Here is a 22,539-nt window from a genome sequence, read left to right as displayed (position 1 = left end):
CAGTCTCTCTTATTTTCTAGGACACTGTCTTGGTTTTAGTCTCTCAATAAGTAGTTGCTATTTATAGAGCAGATCAAGAGAGGTGGCTTGCAGATGTCAAAAAGATGCATGTTTCCTCACATATAAGTGTTTTCTTGCTTTAACTTTATGCAAATACTTTATTGTTAATGCTTTCTAGAAGGCCACAGGAGCTATACAGACTTCATTTTTTTTCCTGTATGATTAATACCAGCCATTTGGTTTTTGCTTTCATTTGTAAGTACTTCAAACTCTGCCGTAGAAAGGAGAAATGGGTTATGTGTATTTAAATGTACACATGAAGATTAAAAGGACTGCAATCCTCATTTTTGTTAGTCACCTACATCAATATAATGAATCTCTAACATGAAATATCTGTTTACAAAGTGCTAGTACCAGCACTTGTTTCATTTTTCATTTTGGAAAACATTTAATTTCCAACTTAAGTTTTCACTATGTATTTTTTAAATATCCTGTATTATAAACACTCCTTCTGTGTCTCAAGACGTTTGGTAATTTACTGCTTTTGATTCAGTAAAATTCTTACGGACAGTTATACTATTGACATTTTGGCAAAATAAAGTGGGATTAAACAAAACAAAACAAAACAACCCCCAAAAATGATGAGTAGTGTTACTATCATCCTGGTCATAAAATTGTCTTCAAATCCTTGTTCCTGTTAACTGTATTCTGCATGCTAACATTCTTGTATGTTTTATTATGTATAAATTCACTATCAGTCAGAAGTCCTTTGTAGCTGCAGAAGAAATCTAACTATTCCCTTTTAATAGGAGGCTAATAATAAAATGGTAAATGCATAAAGCAAAGTATTTAGGGCATGTAGATACGTCGAACAAGTGTTCTAGATACTGTGTTAGTATAGAAAAGAAAAACACCATGACTACTGAAATACTTATATTTAAACTGTGAGCCCTTTTATAGAGCAACAGCAACTCCCCCCCCCTTTCTCAACCTTCGAATGACCTCACCACAGTGCCTTAAAGATGAGACAATAATGAAAGTATCCTTTGTTTACAGTATCCCATAGAACAAATAGGTTTTAGTAGTGGCTCCTGTATTTGTGCTATGAAAAATTTCTCAGAAAAAATAATTTCAGCGTTTTTATTGTACCTTCTGTCTTGGACTGTAAAGGTGGGAGGGCTTTCTTAGTTTTTATTTTCCTGTTAAACACATGTAGTGTAAAGAGTCAAAGCAAAATCTTTAATCATTAACAGGCCAAAGAACTGTTAAAGAGTAAAAAAAGTCAGTGAATACAATTTAATAAAAGCTATACTATCCAATTAAATCATACAGTACTATGCATTTATACTATTGTATTAGCCATAAAAATCTAAACCAGTTTATAATATCATACAGTTATGTAGGTACTTACCATTTTAAAAGCAGCATCGAGTGGAATCGATGGAAAGTCCCCAAGGTGTAATCAATAATTGATTAAAATGATGAGCCTTTATGGTATTCTTTTGAAGTGCACAATCTGAAATTAAAGGAAATTTACTGACAGTTGTATATTTTGTTGAAAGAAGGATTCCTCAGACATACATATATTAACAACGAAATCGATGTCGCCTTCTACAGAGTACAAGGAAAGTGATTTATTTTGAAAATGTCTTTCAGCTGGGTAACTAGGTAACTTACACTGTGTTGTAGATAGAGTTTGGATTCCATTTTGTGAAGCAGGATTCCAGTGTAATGAGTGAAGGAAACAGATGGAGTAAGATGACTGATGGGTACCAAAAAATCAGTCACCATTTTCAGTACCTGTACATTAACCGCCATAAATCAATTTATTTTCATTTACTGAAACAGAAAATTATAGATTATTCAGCCAAAGCATTACAGAACCCAAACCCACTCTATGTTAAAAGCATATTTATAGTGATTACCAGGCGTTCTAGATGTGTTACATCTGAGAGTAAAATCTTCTGCAGGCAAGAAGCTCACTCTCCGTTCAGTCATTTCATTCTGTTAGGGAGATTGAAGCATCTCTATTATTCTGGAGGGGGGAACATTAGCTGGTTATTCTGCCATATTTGACAGCTGTAAAGCTCTCCTAGTAAAGCTCTCCTTGTAAACCAGAGGTGAGCTATTGAAGTGATGCACTGAGTGTTAGGGTCTTGCTCCACCATAAAGGCTTCAAGCAGCCTGGGAAGGAGCTGAAACTGGAAAGCCTAAATTAAAGGCTGAGTGCAGAAAGCCACTATCTCTCCTGCAGCAGCCTTGAATTGCAAGGCACGAATAGTGGATTAGAAAATGAAAACAAATTTACTATTTATATACCAGAAGTCCTTATCTGCTGCATGGCACAGCTGCTCTGTCACATACTTGACCCTGACTTAATTTGGTCATCCCTGTGGTTAAATAGGAAGTTCAGCTCTGAGCCAAATAATTTCCTAACACCCCTCACCAGTAACTGCCCACTTGTTGCTGACTTTTATATGAACACCTGCCCATAAGAAATTGGATTATGCCCATCCAGACAATTTACATCTATTTTAGGATGTCTTGCAATTAGGAAACTTTCAGAATTGTACAATACAAATAGAAATCACACTAGTATACAGAATATTTGAGAAATGAAGAAATATAAGTCAGAATATGGAACTGCTCTTATTCTTGTTGAGTTTATATCAGGAAGTTTTCTTGCATAGAGGCCTTGCATAGTACAGCAAAGCAAAAGTATGAAAAAGACTGTAACTCAAATATCTTAGAATTGGCTGTAAGATTTTTATCCCAATTGCTTTTAAATTTTACTATGAATACTTTGGATAAAAAAAAAATTGTCTTAATTTTTTCAAAATAATTTTCTAATTAAACAATACTAAATTTTAGGGTTAGGCTCAGTACTTTTGTAATGAACCTTAAATCAAATCTGGTGTTTGTTTTCAGATGCAGAAACATCAATGAAACTGCCACTTCCCCGCCCCCCCCCCCCCCCCCCCCCCCCGGGACTTCTTACAAAATTCCCTAGCTCCATAGTCATTAACTTCTTCCTCTCCCCCACCAGTCGTTTCTTTTCCACCTTGAGTTTGGAATAAAATAGATATGAAATGTTTCCTGTAAGCAGGTCAGAGATAAACTATACAACTTTCTTAAGCCATCTATCTGAAAAAGAGAGTTTAAAATCTTAAACAGGGTCAAAACAGTGAGGAACTCTTTCTAATTTTTGTACCTAAAAGATAGAAAGGAATTATAACAACCATTTTGAAAGCATAAAATTGCTGTGGAATTCAAACTAAGACAGGAATTTACTATCTGTTACTACATTTCTTTTGAAAACAAACAAGATTGCAACACATAAAGCAGCCACTCTTAAATCCCTGTTAAAAGTAATGCCCACTAATAAGTCTTCCCTAATTGGTAAAATTTAATCCTGTTGAAACCTGGCAGCATGTAGTGTCAGGAACATCTTGACAGTAGTACAGAAGAGCATGTCATGGTTTAAGCCCAGCCAGTAACTCAGAACCACATAGCCGCTTGCTCACTCCCTCTCCTTCCTCCCCCCAAGTCCAGGAGGGATGAGGAGAATTGGAATAATGTAACTCCCACGGGTTGAGATAAGAGCAGTCCAGTAACTAAGGTATAACACAAACCACTGCTGCTACCACCAATAATAATGATGATAAAGGAAATAACAAGGGAAGAGAATACAACCGCTCACCACCCTCCGACCGATACCCAGCCCAACCCAAGCAGTGATCTCCCCCTTCTGGGTAACTGCCCCCAGTTTATATACCGGTCATGACATGCTGTGTTATGGAATACCCCTTTGGCTAGTTTGGGTCAGGTGTCCTGTCTCTGCTTCCTCCTGGCTTCCCCTCCTCCCTGGCAGAGCATGAGACTCAGACAGTCCTTGGTTAGAGTAAACATTACTGAGCAACAACTAAAAACATTGGTGTTATCAGTGCTGTTCCCAGGCTGAAAGTCAGAACCTCAGCACTGCACCAGCTACTAAGGAGAAAAATGACTGCTACTGCTGAACCCAGTACAGAGCAGTATAATTATTTTGATCTATATAAGTTAGACTTGAAGAGAAGATGGTCCAAGGAAAGGGGAAAGGCCATGCTGCTGTCAATATTTATCAGCATCAAGTCCAACTGATGTGCAGCTTCATTTATAAGTTTGATCTGTATTCAGCCCAGGCTAAGACTGCCCTTTTTCAGACTGCTTGATCACTTTTAATTCCCTAGAGGAATGCTTTTAGAAAAGAGAGCAATCTTGTACGAGGCTCTTGCTGATCACCAAATCTGGGGCTTCTTGCCCTGTTGTGGAGAGAAAAAGTACATGCATGCACTGCAGAGAAGAGGGTTCTTTGTTTAAAAAATTTCCTGGCAGTTTTCAGCTATTATGTACTGAAGACTGTTACCCAAGTGCTAAGGCTAGTCTAAGTTGAAGCAAAGAGGAAAATCATTCAGAAGTGGTCAGGACTCAAGTGCATGGTCTTGTTTCTACCCACTACAAAAGATGGTGTGCTAGTTTAAATGCTTCCTGGAGCTATCATCACTGTGGTTTTGGTTCCACTATTCTCCTTGGAGAGAGAGTCCATACATATTATCTTATTAAACTAATATGACTGTGAAACAGCTGTGGGGAATACATGTCAAAGAAAAGGTCACAATCTTCTGTGCAAGTAGGAATAAATGCACAGTATATTCGCTGCTTTTGGAGTATCTGCTAAGAGCTGATTATGCAACACGATTCCTATACAGGAAATTACTCTTACCAAGGGATTGTTTCTCTCTGTATTTTTGTCAGTCAGACAATTGTTTGCAAATGAGTTGAGCTTCATCATCTAAGCTGCAAGTTGAAACACGTGTATTCTGTTCTTCAGGTATATGCATATGAGACATATGAATTAGTCTAATGGATTAGTTGCTAATATCAACCATACAACAGATTCCATTCTGTATATGAAATTGGAATCCTAAATTTAAGCTATAGCTATAATTATTTCAGAAAACAAAAAACCTTTCAAATGAATTATTTCAGTTTGGTTTCATTTCAACAATGCAAATTACTACAGATGAGAGAGTGGATTATGGAGACAATAGTATAACCTGTGTAACTGGCAAAAGAACATGCTAGGAAGAGTTTGGGAGGCCTGGAGTTCAGAATCCCCACTTCAACTTTGTGTGCCTCCATACAGGTGTGACTGGCTACTGGAAGATCGCTGTGGGCATTTCAGCCATTCTCCAGAACTATGTTAGCCAGTAGTCAGAAAGCCTTAATACTTTTACTGGTAGAAAGTAATTCCAGCACACTAGGTGTTGTGGTACCAGCACCAACCAACCTCCCCACCCCCCTCCCCTTATTATTCTTATTTTCACCACAGATGAATTTAGTCTGTAAGTAACATTATTTTCACCCCATGTGTGTCCTTGCACAAAAATGTTACTACTGAATTGTTCTGAATATGTCTCTGCTTAATTTTGGAGCTCAAAATAGTGATTAGTAAGAACCTTGGGCTCTGTCTTGCTGTTTCACTGTTAAGTAGTGCATTAAAGAAGAAACTTAAAGCTCACTGTAACTGGCGGTTGTTAGCACCATTTCTGCTTGTATCTCGGGATTCTTACCTACTATTCTTAGTTACTTATTCTACAATATTTAAAAAAAAAAAAAAAATGGAAGGGCCCTGGACAAGCACTGACACTGATTGTTCTTACAGAAGTTGCAATCTCTTTTTTATGAAGGGGAAGACAGAAGTATAAAGGCTTGAGGCAGGTTTTAACATTTTTAAACCATGGCTAAAGCCAGTTTAGATCAGTTGGTAAAGGCTTAAGTGATTGTAAGGGAGGTGGTTAGGATCATACAATGAGAAACAGAAACAGCAAATAATATGAAGAAGAAAAGACTGAATGAAGGTATGAAGGAGCTTAAAGACTGGAGATACACCATTAAAAAACATCTTATAATCACAAAAGTGATTATTTAGAAATAAAACTTGAAGAAATATGATAGCAAAAAAAAAAATAGAGGAACACAGAGCAAGAAAATAGGGAAAGTGCAAGTGTAAAAGTGCTGGGACTAAGAAAGAGAAAGGTGTTACCTTTAGAAAACCTGTGTTATCTTCAGAAAACCTATCTGTCAATATTTTGTCCAGACTGACTCCATGGTCCCCCACACCTCAGATATCCTGTTGACTTGAAGCTTCTTTCCCAAGCAAACCAGCTAGATGCCTTCAGGAGAAATTGTGGTAAAATCAATAAAATTGTATGGTTTAAATTGCCATATGAGATGCAGAGGGTTTTGGTCCATGTATCTATGCAGTAAGAATATGGGAAATGTATTCCTGTGAGGTCTGAGCACTGTGGCTATGAGCTGCTGCTCACTAACTGACCTAGAAACTGAATGCTGTTTTTTTTCCACCGCCCCCAAAGAGAGTATTTATGTGGCTTTAAGTTCTTCTAGCAGTGAGTTTGTTACTGCAGAATGCAACAAACAATGCACAGAAGTCTCAAAAATGTTTAGGTATGAACATGAATCTTCTGTAAAAAAAAAAAGGAATCTTTCAGTATACTGAAGATCCTTATTTACCCGTATGAACTATTCTTTGTTATTTAACTGTTCTTTTTTCCACGCCCTTTTTAAATAAGCCTTCCCCTCCCCCCCTTTTTTTTTTTTAGTTTTTAATTCTTACTAAATAGTCACATGAAAAATTACTGCAATTAATTTGGAAGTTTACGTAAAGCATGCGATATCAAGCGTTTTGGTTTTTTTTGGGGGGGGGGAGAGTGGAAAGTGGCGGCAGCATCCAAAATGATTTCTAGAACACTGAAGAAAAAAAAGGATGGGGACTTTGGAAATCTTTTTTTGAGTGCTTAGTTCTAACAGTTGAGTATTAATAATTTTAAGTTATAGAAACAGGAATCAACGCATCTTGTTGTTTATATATGGTTAGTATAGGACCACCTGTGAATTAGATAATTTAAAAAATATCCAGTTCTGAATTTCTGGTAACTCAGGGCAACCATATTTTAGCAAAATTTTTTTCTTTTTTTTTCTTTTTCTTTTTTTTTTGTCTTGCATACTTTTAAAATTTGTATATGTAGAACTTCCTCAGACACGTACAAATGCAAAATACTGGGTACATGAACAAATAAGAAGGTGTTAAGCAGACAGGATTGTGTAAGGTACCTGATTTTCTGATGATGAATGTTCTGCCGAATGGCTATCATGATATACTCCCCTACTTAGCAATGGGAGAGGGATGTGTAACTAAATAACTCATTAGAACAATGAAGATCATGTTTAAGGCACATTCATTTTCCTCAGCCCTCCTTTTTTCCCCCTAGACATCCAGCTCACTAAAGCATTTATCACCATGTGGGTATGACTTATTTCATGCTGGCTATCTTTCACAGGCATTGTGCTACCTTATTCCCTTGACTCCATCTGAAAGGAAAGGTGTAGAACATACGTCACTGTATGCCCTGGCATAGGAAAATAAGCATTCCAGTGCTTGACTTTTGCTATGCATTTAATCAAGCTGGAGTAGTTCAGTAAGTTTCACTACTAATATTTTTAAGTGAGCAGAAAACAGTTATGACCATTATCATACTTGATGTACTCTAAGCTAAAGACTGATGAACTGTTGATGAAAAAATAGAAACCCCTGGCTATGCAGAAAACTATCATATTTCACAATGAAATATTTTCTCATTCTTATTTTCTATAGCTATTTCTGTAAACCTAGAATTGAACCTCAAGCACTGATTTGTTCTGATGGTATTTTCATTTATAAATGTAAGATATTTTAGGAGAAATTTTATTCCTAGAAGATCTTTAATTGCAGCCCTATTATGCAAATTTTATCCTTGCTAAGCTGAGTGGAATTTACCCAATTCTAAACATTAAACCTTTTGTGAAATGCCTCTATTAAAATACAGCCTCAGAGTTAGAAAAAAACCAAACCTGAAGTTAATGCAATCTAATAAAAGAGTAATGTGTGTGTCTGCCTGTATATGACAATGTAAGGATGATAAATTTGACTATAAATATCCACTTCTTTTGTAATGATTTCTATATATTGGAAGCAGGGTATCTGTATGCTGCCTGAAATTAAGAGGTTGCTTCTTTAGTAGCAGCAGCAGACTTTTGACCCCTTTGTTGAATAGCCGTTCATTGCAAAGTTCATGCCACCGTCACTAGACTGAAGCTCTACAGTATTTAGATTAAATAATGACCAAGGTCTAGTCCTGCAGCCCACAATTATTTGAGTTATTTCTTTCTTTGTGCTGAATTCAGCAGAACTTCTCATCACAGGCCAGGGGCTCAGAATTGGCTCCTTGTGTTTGTTGAGGACCATAATTCCATGCCAGCTTGACTTCTAATTATGTTTTCTGACATCTCGCTAGGTTTTTGTCTGCTTTATACTGCAGTGACAAAGGCCGAGTATATTTTAAAAAGAGGCTTATCATAATATTTTACAATCTCATTAAAACTTTTGGCCAGTCTGGTCTACGATTTCATCTTTTTTTGAATGCATTTCCATTTTCTTTATATAGCCTACACATACTGAATTTAGACAAGACTTTAGTTCATAAAGCGTCTACTTTGGTTACAGTCATTTTACACTTATTTCATCATTATTGCATGAGACTTTTATTGAGTATATAATTTAGCTTGCTGCTTGCTCTGTATTCAACCAAAACATGAATTGTCTGCCATAGCACTTTCATTAAAAGAAGAGAAAGAAAGCACTTAAACATAAGAAAGACAGATAAAAATAACTCCCTGTCCTTTAGGAAAATGTGTTTTATTCTTTCTCTCCTTAGAAATATGCTCGAGTCGACTGTTTTCCAGCAAGTTCTTATTCTCTCATGAATCTAATCTAAAATATCATTTTGCTGTTTTGTGAAACCGAATCAAAGATTTTCAAAAATCAAAATCATTATAGTTGTAAATAACACTCATCTTCCTATCAAGTACTGAATAATAAACCATTAGTGTTTCACAGCACTAGAAATAAAAATAAGCTCTGCTGTGTGTTATAAAAATGAATGTTCTTCAGTCTTCATTTTAAAAAATTCAAAAAGTGGTTAAAAACAGTCTGGGGACTTTTTGAAGAGCGAGTGTTGGCGGCTTATCTTTATACATCTCACACGTATGAAAAGAAATGATACTGCTTCTGCAGTACCAGACATGAAATTCAAAAGTTGTTTACACAACTAATAATTTATTCATTTCATATTAAAAGCAGGAATGCAGTATTTTTATCTGTATTGAATTGAGAAGGTTTGTTAACTTTAAAGCATTTTTACAGTGACTTACCCAATACGAATGGGAATTTATATGTATAATACAATACATGTATCTATCTGTTCTCCTCACTGTGCTCATTTTAGAGAAAACAAAGAAAACAAGTAATGATGCTATAATTAACTTTAAAGAAAACTAATCAGATTCATTCTGTTACTTCAACCTTAATGCAAGTTACTTCCTTTCTACGAAGAAGACCATAGGTGATGGCACCCCAAATGGCACTTGCTGGTGGGTAATCCGTAACTATTATAATATGCTCTCATTTTTGCATCAGAATGTGAGAAACTGGCCCTAGCTGAGTATTATTGTGGATCTCAATCAGTGTCTTTGATAGCTCTTGGCTCTTTTGAAATCCTTCCCCCACTCACTTCCCTCCAAGAATTCAAGTATTAATGGAATAAATCAAAGTCTTGCATTACTCAGAACAAGTAAGAGTGTACAAATATGAAAGATGCATTCTGAGACAATGTTTCTGGACTCTGACACTTTCAGAAATTTTTCACTATGGGGGTAGTGAGGCACTGGCACAGGTTGCCCAGAGAAGTTGTGGATGCCCCATCGCTAGAAGTGTTCCAGACCAGGTTGAATGGGGCTTTCAGCAACCTTTTCTAGTGGAAAGTGCCCCTGCCACTGGCAGGTGGGTTGGAATGAGTTGATCTTTAAGGTCCCTTCCAACCCAAATCATTCTGTGATTTTGGGAGCAGAAAATAACAGGTTTCTCGTGGACTTTACAAGCAGTTCTATTGGTGTGGTGTTCCTGTAGTTTCTAGAAAAGGTTGGTTTTTGAGAGAACTCCCATCCAGGAAATAATCTCTGCTTAGGATATCAGACCTCTTCTTTGGATATGTCTATGTGTGGTGTGGCTTTTGCTATAATGTGTTTTGTACTCTTACACCTCTTTTTATTATGGAAGGCTTATCTGCTTATCACTTATTCCTGTCTGAGCACCTTACATTGTACAGTTGACACCACAGGCCTAATTAGGAAGGTACTTAGTATTTTTTCAGAATAATTCATTGCATATTTATTGCAGTGACCAGAGGATAAAGTGGTTCCCATTTCCTGATAATTTAGTTCATTTTAATATTCTCTTCATACCAATTCTGATTTCACATCTCTACTCCTTCAGCTATCTGCATCAATTTAATTTTTATATGACAAAGTGCTATACACATCTGTGCAGGTCTATAAATAAAAAGCAATACGCTGACAACTTCCACCTGTATCAAATTATTTCATGCCCTTTTTTCTGGTATACTTGCTATTAAACTTCTGTCTCTTTGTATTTGTCACCTGTCTGTGTTCCCCTATATCCCTCTTCCCCTTTTCTGGCAACTGACAGAGTTTTCAGCTGCAGATGGAGCATAATACACTACTACTCTCTTCTCTATGTCTACCTCTATGCTGGGGGGTTCACACAGGCATTGCAGACATTTTTTCTGCTACAGCATATAAAATAATCTGTCTACAGCCATGTACGTTTGCTTTCACACATATATAGTACTGCCTGTTTTAAGAAAAATACCTACATATAAGGAGAAAGTTGTGGATCTCATTAAAATCTATCTCTAAAATGAAGGCCAAGATAGAAACCAGAAAGCAACAGTGAGCTGAGATCGCTGGCAACTAAAAGTTCACAATGATCTATCAGGTCGCTTATTACATACTGTCTGTAGCAGTATTTAATATATTTTAAGCATTTGTGTTATATTTGTGGATGGAAATTGTCCTATGTTTACAAAATTCAATTGGATGTATATGGTGTCTTTTTTGAGACTCGAATCAGCAGCCACCTGGCTGTAATTTGTCTACCAGGACTGAAGAGTGGTCTCTTAGCCTGACCAATAGCTGCTTACCCATCTGGCATAGGTTTTTCCTCTAGAACACTCAGTAAGTTGCTTTTGCGTTTGCTCATACTTCAGCTCATCCTTCTCTTGTGGCTTGCTCTTTAGCCCTGCTCTTTAGCCTGATTCCTGCTCTTACTCCTAGATCTCTCACTTGGAGTACAATTCCCCTTTTGGTTTTGCTTGCTTAGCTTCCTTACTTGGCAATACTCCATTGCTTTAGCTCCTACATTTCATGATTTCTCCAGTTCTGAATTAAGGATAATCATAACTAGATATTCCATCTAATAAACAAAATGGGAAGTTGAGCAGACTTTGACGACAATTTCAGCACAAGCTAGACTTAACACTTTGATTACTGCTGTAAAATGGTCTGTCAGTCTCTGGTGCTCCCTGTTAATGTTGTTTATTCATGGAGTTCTTTATAATTTTAGGTATTTGGGGGCTTTAGAAAGGTAATCTTTAAGTCCTGTAACACCTAAAAGTGCAGTTTTAATTTGCAAGCAAAAGAGATTAAGACTTGCTTGTAAAAAGTTTTGATTGAAGGACCTGAAAACCTAAGACAAATACCTCATAAAATATTGTGAGATTTTTAACAGAATTGAACTTATGATGACAATACAATCTGTTACACCAAACAAGCTACAGGATTTATAGATCAAGTAAAGGATTATGGAGAAGTCAGGGAAAGGAACAGATACCTTGGGTGTCTGCAGAATTAGTTGATGCATTTCAGTTTGAATTTCATTCACATTTAGCAAGATAAATATGCAAAGCTGGGTCTCTGGGTTGTTTTAAAATGTAAATGTGCCAACATTAAAAATAGATCGTGTCATGTGAGAGGACGGAGAAAAATCCAACAAACACATTCCCAGTAGTGAGGTAAATCAGCATGCCCTTAAGCGATAGCAATCAGATCTTTAGGAGCGCTAGATCACTTCTTGCGTATTTATCCTTTTTAATTCCTTTTCCAGAATGTTAGGCAAAATCCTGTGGAATTTTGTCTTACAGCAGAACCACCGCTGTATGCTGTAGTTACAATCTGTTCAAAGAACCAGTGAAATGACACAGGAGTTTTAAGGGTACTGCAGTGCTCACTGATTCTCTAGTTGTAAAATAACAAAACAGTCAATGGATAACTAAATTAAAACACAAATTTCTGGGTCAGAAACCCTGAATTGGGAAACATCTTAAGTAAAGAACAGCCCAGTCTAATCTTGTATTCACTTGTAATGCACAGGAGTGTAATCCTGTCAGCAAAGGGACTCAAAAATCATTTAGATAGTTGAAAATAAAAGGCCTTTGTGTGCATAGGCTAAGTCAAGATTTTCATATTACTGAGCTGTGCTGTGATTTTAGCACTAGTGTTGCATGGGAAGAAGTTAGCTTTTGTCTGTTTAAGTCCATGAGCTGAATTAGCTGTCCACTTTTGTTTAATCTTCCCACTTTCTGTCCCTATAAATCCTTTTCACATTGCTCATATATGCAGCAGTAACCTTAGTCTCATTCAGGAGCTCAATTATTAGTTCACTTAACAAAGTCTATCTTAAAGGTATTTAGGAAACTTAGCTTAAAGAACAATTTTAAATGAGAAGAAATTCAGCAAGCTTTACTATGCATTATTCATACCTTTTTTCTTTTCCCTACTGGTCCCTATGTGGACAAAATGAGCAGCGTTTGGAGGAACTGAGATCTTTGAATAGAACTGTTGGAACAAGTCCAGAGGAGGGCCAAGAGGATGATCAGGGGACTGAAGCACTTCCCATATGAAGACAGGATGAGAAAGTTGGGGCTGTTCAGCCTGGAGAAGAGGAGGCTGTGTGGAGACATCATAGCAGCCTTCCAGTATCTGAAGGGGGCCTATAGGGATGCTGGGGAGGGACTCTTCATTAGGGGCTGTAGTGACAGGACAAGGGGTAATGGGTTAAAGAAATAATGGTATTTCAGCATACAACATTATTTAAAGTCCAGGCTTGAGATGTAACTTTCCATATTTTAAAAGTTTTAATATTTTGCCAGATGGAGAGAAAAGAGGGTATGGCTACGTAGCTACTTGGGTTTACTTTCTGATTTGCTGGGAAGAAAGAGTCATTGCTTTGAAGAATATAAAACTCCATTTTTTGTGAAGGCTGCAAAGCTGGAGATTTGTGGAAGCTGTGGACTATGTTTATTTAGTGTTTCTCAGGCAGACGTGGACTATCTCCGTTTCCTTTTTGTGGCCAATCCATGACCATGTGGCTCAAACACGGAGGGTACACAGGGAAAGCTTAACATCTCCTAGTATATTATTGGAACAAGTCCAGAGGAGGGCCACGAGGATGATCAGGGGACTGGAGCACCTCCTGTATGAAGATAAGCTGAGAAAGTTGGGGCTGTTCAGCCTGGAGAAGAGAAGGCTGCGTGGAGACCTCATAGCAGCCTTCCAGTATCTGAAGGGGGCCTACAGGGATGCTGGGGAGGACTCTTCATTAGGGACTGTAGTGACAGGACCAGGGGTAACGGGTTAAAACTTAAACAGGGGAATTTTAGATTGGCTATAAGGAAGAAATTCTTTCCTGTTAGGGTGGTGAGGCACTGGAATGGGTTGCCCAGGGAACTTGTGAATGCTCCATCCCTGTTGGTGTTCAGGGACAGGTTGGATGAAGCCTTGGGTGGCATGGTTTAGTGTGAGGTGTCCCTGCTCATGGCAGGGGGGTTGGAACTAGATGATCTTAAGGTCCTTTCCAACCCTAACTATTCTATGGTTCTGTGATTCTAAGTTTGGAAAAATATATGCATGTTAAGTTGGAGGTAAGAATAACTCAACTGCAGTATTACTTTCTAATTTGCAAATATCACTGTCCCCATCTTTGATAGTTTTGATATTAGGGTCTAATGGGCACCACCACGCAAGCTTGTGATCTGTAGGACTAAATGTAGAAACAGAATCTAAACAAAAATAAAACACCACTGGAGAAAGAAAAGAAAATCTTAGTTTAGGGCCTTCTTTTGCTGTAATACTTTGATTATAATGATTTGGCAACTACTTTTTTGTGTCTATGATCTAGCATTTATTGTAGGCTTGTTTTGGGTAACAGCATGCTGTATTGCTGATTGTTATTCATATTAGGTTTTTCACTTCCTATCTTTTGGAAGCTGTTTGAATGCCAAATAGTAGTAATCGTCTGTCAGATAATAGATAGAAATCTAGGAATGTAATTAAATGTAGCTACAGTACATGTACTTAAATACTAATTAAATAGGACAGACTCTGAGATCATAATCTGAGTGATTATAACTAGACTCAATTCATAAACAGATCCTGTCCAAATAAGACTTTTTGCATAAAGCTAGCTAAGAAACTTGCTCCTTCCAAAGAGAATTTCTGTCTTACAAGTTCTTTTAACATAAAGCCTTTTGAAAGATTTGATCTCCCAGCACTGGAATGCTATTCCAAATTGTTCTTGTGTTAGTTTGCCAAATGTTTCTTTTCATGAGGACTTTGCTAATAAGTGTGTGTTATATGTGACACAGAAAACAAGACTATATTTAAGCTTCCCAGAACTTTTCATTCTAAGAGTTTGAAATCCATTGCTAGGAGCTTAACCAAACTTTTAAAGTATTTGGGCTGAAATGTGGGTTTGCATTACAATAGAGCCCTTAACTACATGAGATCCCAGTACCCTTCTCCAGCTGACTCCCAGCCTGCCTCAGTCAGGTCACAAGATGGATACCACATATTTAACGGGCAGTTTTCCAATATATCATTTAAAAATGTGCTTCATTCAGTTTGTGGCTCCCTTCATTGCTGCAATCTTCAAATCTTTCTCTGAATACAATACTTTTGTTTTCCTCATAAGAGTGATGGGCTCTACTGAAACGACAGTATTGAGATTTGAGTTCCCAAATGTTAGTGTCTCCATTTTGTAATGCTCTTGTGAAATAAGTGGTTATTATTGTCTCCGTTTTACAACATGGAACTATGGCACAGTGATACATCCTCAAAGCACAGACCAGTTGGGGTATCTAATGAAATGGTCATGACTTTACTTTTGAAAGTACATAGTTTTTAATAGTTGTCCAGAACTGGAGTTGTAAAACAAGCAAATCAATTCACTTCGCTTGTAGCTGTGAATTATTAACACTTCTGCAGACTTAATCCTTGGTGTGTCAGACCCACAGCTCACAATCATAGAATAGTTTGGGTTGGAAAGACCTCCCCTGCCATGGGCAGGGACACTTCACGCTAGACCATATGGAATACACAGCAGCTGCTTGTAAAAGTTTTGACTGAAGCAATTTGCCTGAGATCATGCAAGAATCAGTGGTAGAACTAGGAAGAAAATTCAGTCCTCCAGTCTCTCTAGCATAACACCTGATCATCCATTCAATATCTGTAACAGAAGTGGGTTTACAAACATCAAGGTCATTCTCTACACAGCTGGCTTTCATCCTCTGAACATCATCTTTCCTGTGCACTGCAGTGACAAGATTTTCTTTTTTAATTTTCCTTTTAAATTAAAAAAATGCTGATGCTTAATATTTCACAGATAAGCAGGAGTTAGCAAGACATACGTTAAATTATGTTTCTTTTTTTTCTCTTATGCCCATAAAAGAAGTTGTCTTATTTACACGGTATTTAGGTCTCTGTCACAGTCTTTGCTCTTGAGCTTAGCTTAAAACCCCCACTGACATTTTTACTCCTGTCACTTGCAAAATGCACATGTTTGGGATCTGTGTGGTGCAGCCAATACCACTGTTTATTTTATATTTCTATCAGTATTTCAGGTCCACAGTGAGATACACTGGCTTGACTTAATAACACATTTCAGAATTCTTTCTGGTGATTTCTTTACTGAAAAAGTGATTTGATACTAGAAGCTAGGAATTCCAGAATAAATTGACTTTTTTATGCCTTTCTTTTAAGGCCAGATTTTCAGACAGGGGTCTTCTTCAATGTCATTATGTTAGAAGTTGTTTTCGGAGATAACTACTGACAGACATTGCTGGGAACAGGGTGGAGATGGTGAATGCAACTGCTTAAAAAGAAAATAACATAATGTGAGCAGCCACTCTTGGAGATTAGAGCCAAGAGCTTCCCTTCTAAGGTGCTACCCCGGACGAGCCCACTCGGGGCGCTAAAAGTCAGCATACAGTGGCTTTCGTGCTCAGGCTGGTTTAATCACACCTGACCGTATGGCCCTGCCCCCATGTGGTGAAAGATAGCTCTCTCAACTGTATCGGTTCAACTGTGTATTATTACGGCATAGCATACTAACTTGGGAAAACGGTCTTTTCCAAGTTCTGGAGTTATTTTTGTTCCAGATCAGTTTGTGGCATGATTTATAGCACCGTTTCACAAAGCAGTTATGGTGCTAGAAAGGAAAGTCAGTAACTGCTTACGCCAGCTTTTCACTGAAGTCCATTGATTGTGGAATTATGAGTTAAACATTCCAGTATGACACCCAATTAACATCCTAAATCCTGTCTACCTGTGTAGCTAGTTATAAATGCTGTTAGTTCAGGTCAGGATTAACATTTTGTCTTACCCAAATCCACTTACACGGGAACTGTGTTTATGGCGGCAAAACTGAGCTATATTGCTCAGCTTTCATGCATGAAGTGGAGAGGGCAGAGATCAGGCAGTGAATAAATTCACGGGCAGTAAGGCAGTTTGCTGTTGGGGGGGTTTATAAGGGTTGGTTTTTTTTTTCTTTTTTTCTTTTTTCCCCAGCAGAAAGGTGTATTAGATTAAGGACATGTACAGTTAGGAACATAAAAGACAAGCATAACCAAGACATTATGTTAACTTAAATTCAGCTTCAGGAGAGTAAGTATCAAGAACAGAATGAAGAATTTTTCACAGTTATTGGGATCATACGGGTATATGGTCAGCTGTAATCCAGCTGAAGAGAAATCTGATCCTGGGGATAAAACTGAGCAAACTAGTTTTGTGTGTGTTTTGTTTTTTATAAATCTCCATAGTGTACATCTAATTCACCTTTGAAAGTGTCCTGAAAGGAGCCTGCGTCCTCCACTGACTTCATTATGAAACACAATAGCACAGGGAGGCATGACCATGGTGATGCACAGATTGTCAGTATTGTGCAGGTAAATTGAGGCATGTCTCCTTAGAACCTGACATTTCGTTACTTATAGGTGGGCACAGTGGATGGAAAAAAAGACTTCAGAGTTACCCTATTTTTGATTGATTGGGTTGTTGTTTTTTTTTTTGTTATTTTTTTGGGGGGGGGTGTTGTTTTTTTGGATTTTTTTTAGGAAAAAAAAATTCTTTTTTGGAATTTGAGTGGCTAATTTGATATCATTATACCTCTTAAAGCCTTTGCCATCTTTTAGGTCTGATTAATTCACCTCTAGGTCACTGGGGAAAGGAGAACGTTAAATAAGTTCAAAGGAAGTTCTAAACATTAAATATTAGTAGGAAGCAACGATCAGAAAAACCTCAAGTGTTAGGCGAAACGAACAATTTTCCCTTATTCTTTAATTGGCAGAATTATAATCTGTGGTTTATTACAGCTAAATAGAGACAGTGATATAGCAAATAAACCAGAATACCATACCAAACTGCACCCTCAAGCAACTGTTTTAGTGACAGTTTTTCAGTTCATCACTCAAAATTTCCAATATTTTACATTCTTATGCAACAACTTAGTTTTATAAAACTTTGCATTTTTATTTTGTGTTAATCCTTAGTCAGCTTTTACATGGATATAAACATACTCATAATAAATACATATGTTTATTTTAAGCAATCAAAAGGAAACCTCCTTGCACATTTCAATATACCCGTGTCTGAAGGTGAAAAAGAGAGAACCCTAATGACTCTCTTGCAGTAACAGCCTTCATGAGACTGCCTCAAGACTCCAATCAAATGAAGAGATTTTGTCCTGCTGAGCAGCTGTCAGTAAAAAGGTTCTAAATTAATATTAAATGCTTTCCAGGAAATGCTGTCTACATCTGAATAAGGAATTTTATTTTCTGTGTGATATTTCACTAAGAAATATTTGTCTAGAAGTAATCCTTCATCAGCAGTGTTTGAAATTATTCAGTAGATTGCTGAAAGGAAAAAGAAATCATTTATACAAACTAGTGTTGCAAGGTGACACGCAATTATAGACCTACAGCACTGTCAGCTAGTTAAGATATTATTAAATTCTGTTAAGTTCATGGAAGCTTGCTTTAATGCTGAAGAAAGAAGACTGCAAAATTGAAAACATGTAATTGGCTGCAAAATTATTCTGTATTTTGATAACCCAAGGAAAAATAATTGTCCTGTACGATTAAAATCCCAAATTGTCTTTGAGGTTCTTAAAATATAATTCTTTCTTCCAGTGAAGCATGCACATGCATACTGTGTGTATTCTTTGCAAGCAATTAGAAGTAAGCTCAGTATAATTTTCTTTCTGTATCAATGTCATTTATCTGTGTCTCTATGGCAGTGTTACTTCAGGCTTGCTAAAAGGTTTTTGAAGGACCATTGGCAGATTTAGATTGTCCTGATGAACCTATCCTGGTAACACAGAGGAAAACACACCTCAACGAGGTTTAATTTGCTGGACCTTTAGAATTCATTTCAAAGATGATATTAGTGTCAGTTTTCACAGATAACTCCTGCATTTCTAAAGGGAATCATAAATGGGAAAAAAGGGAAGAATCCCAGTGTATGTATTTAGTTTTCAGTATGTTTTTATCTCCACTGCTATGATGGTACCAGCTAAGGGATCTGAAGGCAACTAAGGTAGTAGGCCATCAGGTACACATAGTATATATTTTATTTGGGAAGGAGATGCAAATTCCTGACATCTTGTACCAAACAACTACATCTGTCCTAGAAGTATGGGCTTTTTTTTTTTTGTAGGTGTTTTTTTAATTGGTTGTTTTTTTCCTTTTTAATTTAAAGGGTAACCACATTAGAGTATGTCGTGGTTTAAACCCAGTCAGGTAATTCGTTCGCTCACTTCCCCCCCTTCTTGCCCTCCCCCTGCTCTCGGAGGGACGGAGAGGAGAATCAAAAGAATGCAACTCCCACGGGTTGAGATAAGAACAGTTTAGTAACTAAGGTATAACACAGATCACTACTGCTACCACCAATGATAATAATGATAAAGGAAATAACAAGGGAACAGAATACAACACCTCACCACCCGCTGACCGATAACTCGCCCCCCAGGCCCGACCAAGCTCCGACTGATACCTCCTCCAACCCTGCAGTCTCCCAGCCCTTCCGGCTAACTCCCAGTAACATCCTAGGCATGACGTGCTGTGGTATGGAATACCTCTTTGGTCAGTTTGGGTCAGGTGTCCTGTCTCTGCTTCCTCCCAGCTTCCCCTCCTCCCTGGCAGAGCATGAGGCTCACAAAGTCCTTGGCCAAACCAAAACATCTCTATCAGCTCTGTTCCCGAGCCGAAAGTCAAAACACTGCACTGCACCAGCTACCAAGGAGGAGAAACATGACTGCTACTGCTGAACCCAGGACAGAGTACTTTAAGAAAACATTTCTTGACCTTATGCAGGCACTCACTAGAACTTTTTCTTGCTTAAATAATGAAACAGCTACGTGCCTCCTGGAGTTTGTAACAGGATTCATTAGCATTCACAGCATCTTAAAAAAAAAAGTGGTATAGACTCTAGAAGTGATGATGGCAGAATCTAGAGCTAATTTGGATTTGATGATCTTAAAGGTCTTTTCCAACCTGAATGATTCTTTGATTCTATGATATAACTTCTGCAGTAATTTGCTGTGGCCAGTGCTAGCTGTGGTACCTTGCTATGACTTTGGAGCTAACATTAAAGCTGAGTTAAAAATACCTGGGTTAGATAAGCAAGGTTTCTTGCTGGAGCTGTAAAAAAAATTGAATTTTCAGAAAATACAGCAATTAGTGCTTGGAATACTTCGTAATGTAGCTGGCAGTATATGGTTTCTTAACTGTGGCTGGCTCTGTGACATGAAATGCATTACACATGCCTATGGGAGTGCTATACATGGTATTCATCCACACCAAGACACTGCATAATAAAGGGAAAATCTCAGCTCCTAACCTGGGAGCAGAAAGACCCACAATTGTCTACAGGCAATGTACCTCTGAAGAGATAATGAGAAATGTAACCACTGAATAGATTTCCAGCTGGAAAAAAGCATTAACCTTTAGGAGACTTATGAGGAGTGATGATCTTGGAATAATTATCCATATTATTGGGGGCAATAACTTGTAGAGATAATAGCTAGGGAATATGTAGAATTTGTGAAAGGAATACAAAAAGCTCTCAAAAGAGTTTCTGACAAGGAAAAAATCCAACCCTTCTCTCTTGATATTTTGTCAGATTAAAATACATCCAAATTACTGCATTTTTCTACTATCCTGAATCAGTCTTGTGCTCCAAATGCTTTTTCATTCTAAAGCACTCCTCCCATTGCACCATTCCCATTTTGTAAATACAAGCAGCACCAGCACAAAGATCAAAGCACACTGGTAAGAGAATGTAAGTAATAATTCCATGAATAATATGTGACATCTTTGAAAGAAAGATAGGGCTGAATTGTTTTAGCACCCACTGGTGGAAATGGAGACAGATTTTTCGGAACTGTTTTACATTTGTACCATTTTCTAGAATTGTTTCCTGAAGAGTCAAATTCTACATGATTTCATTAGAATCCAGTGGAACAATTAATTGCAACAATCATTGAATGTTGAATCAAATTTTTGCTAGTATTAATAGTATGAGTGCCTCTGAGTTCAGATGAACTTAGTAACCTTTGACAGGTGAGTCAGTGTAAAATTCATCCCTCTGCAGAAAGGCCTTTGTGAGTTTGTGTGACACTTAAATCTTATTTCAGTTCTAATTCTTATGATAGCATTGAGCAGTAGCTTGATGTGGGTTGCTGGGTAGCTGTGTGAAGTTGGGCAAATATTCCACTTCTCTCAAATTTGTAAAAGCGCTCTGCAACACTACTGCCTTTCAGCAGTGTCAGGTCTCTCAGATTTATTACACACCTCACAATAGTTGGTGTTTTCCTTAAAGTCCTTGCTGCTAAATCAGTCTCAAAAAAATTGCTGGGTACTAAGGGTTACTGAAAGGAATCTGAAAACATGAAGAAATGAATGCCAAGTCTGAAAAATCTGAAATCCAATAAAACCAGAAAAAACAAAACTAGAAGGCTTTAAGGGCTTGGCATGTGAGGGGAATCTCCATAAACACTTGAAGGACAGTTATGTGAAATTTTGGGGGCTATAGGAGAGGTGTGTGATGTGTGTACTTTCATTTCGTGTATTTCTTTTTTACTCTTCACCTTCCCAGTAAAACCTTAGCAGTTTTACAGTCACCCTGCAATGAAGTAGCACTTCGGTGATTGCCATATTGCTTTACACAATGCTTGCAATACTTGTTAAAACTGGCTACAAGAAATGTGGAAATGAAAAGGCACCTAGTTTTGATGCTACAATGTTCCTGTTTTCACTACAAGGAGGAGAACAGGATCATCATGTTTGGCCATTCAAGTAACTGGCCAATAACTGAGATGGCGCTGTCTTTTATCAGTAGATTTAGTTGGTCCTGAAGAAAAAATATCCTCCAATATTTGTACAGATTTTAAAATTCAATTGTTTCACAGTGTTTGCTTTTTATGAACGTCCAACAAATAACTTTACAAAAGGAGTGCTCACAGAAGAATACAATTTATACTGGAGGAAAGAGTGTTTGGAGAACATATACTGGTTAGAAGAACAATGTTCAGGCAAACACTGAACAGAATCTAATATATGGCATAGGTAATTAGTTTCACAGACTAAATTTTGAATAATAAACATTCACAATGGGATTGAGCTACAAAAGAGGAACTGTTTGCAGAAATTATTCAGCAAATAGTTGTAATGAATAATAAATATGAGAAAATTGTGATCCACTCACAGGCATTTCATTAGTAACTAAAAACAGGCAAAACCTGTCAACTAAATTATGAATGGCAAGTAAATTATTAATCATTTCCACAAATCTACTGTTGAGAGATCATGCGCTGACTTTGAAATGACTCAGAGCAGGTATGTGATTTCTCACTGGTTTTGTGTTATTTTAACATGACTGGTTCCGAGTTCAAAATATGGATAGTGCTCAAAGGACTAATAAACACTGTAAATCATAAATTCTAAGCACCATATTACTCTACTAAAGGCTACCACATGTAAAGGCATTTATGGGCATATTTGCCTTCAAGCATATAAAAGTGAGGGTTGACTCTGCTAGACCATTCATCTATCTGAAAGCAAGCATATAACCAAGTGTCTGCTGGATCCTTGGTTAGACCACAGGTAGGTATTTGGGACAAGCTGGCTAGTCACAGCTAACAAATGGGAAGAACATGTCCCGAGTGCCCATTTTTGAAGTACTACATAGCATGAT

General features: G+C 37.4%; 1 protein-coding gene across 8 annotated transcripts in view; it reads right to left on the bottom strand.

Moving 5' to 3' along the window:
- B3GALT1 (beta-1,3-galactosyltransferase 1) overlaps positions 1–22,539 on the bottom strand; it is a 210,368-nt gene that overhangs the window by 57,083 nt on the left and 130,746 nt on the right. For 5 of the 8 annotated variants that reach the window (XM_057423801.1, XM_057423799.1, XM_057423800.1 and 2 more), the window contains one exon: positions 1,412–1,516. The exons of 2 other annotated variants lie outside the window; for them this stretch is intronic. The gene's annotated coding sequence lies outside the window, so the exon portion shown is untranslated. Of the gene's footprint in view, positions 1–1,411; positions 1,517–1,679; positions 1,762–22,539 lie in introns of those variants that run through there. One more of the 8 variants, XM_057423805.1, reaches the window with a different exon arrangement.

Source organism: Pezoporus wallicus, unplaced genomic scaffold (assembly GCF_028554395.1).
Source record: "Pezoporus wallicus isolate ANWC-B61680 ecotype Strahan unplaced genomic scaffold, APGP_CSIRO_Pwel_v1 contig_1181, whole genome shotgun sequence".
NCBI lineage: Eukaryota > Metazoa > Chordata > Aves > Psittaciformes > Psittacidae > Pezoporus > Pezoporus wallicus.
This window is presented reverse-complemented; position numbering and strand designations above follow the sequence as displayed.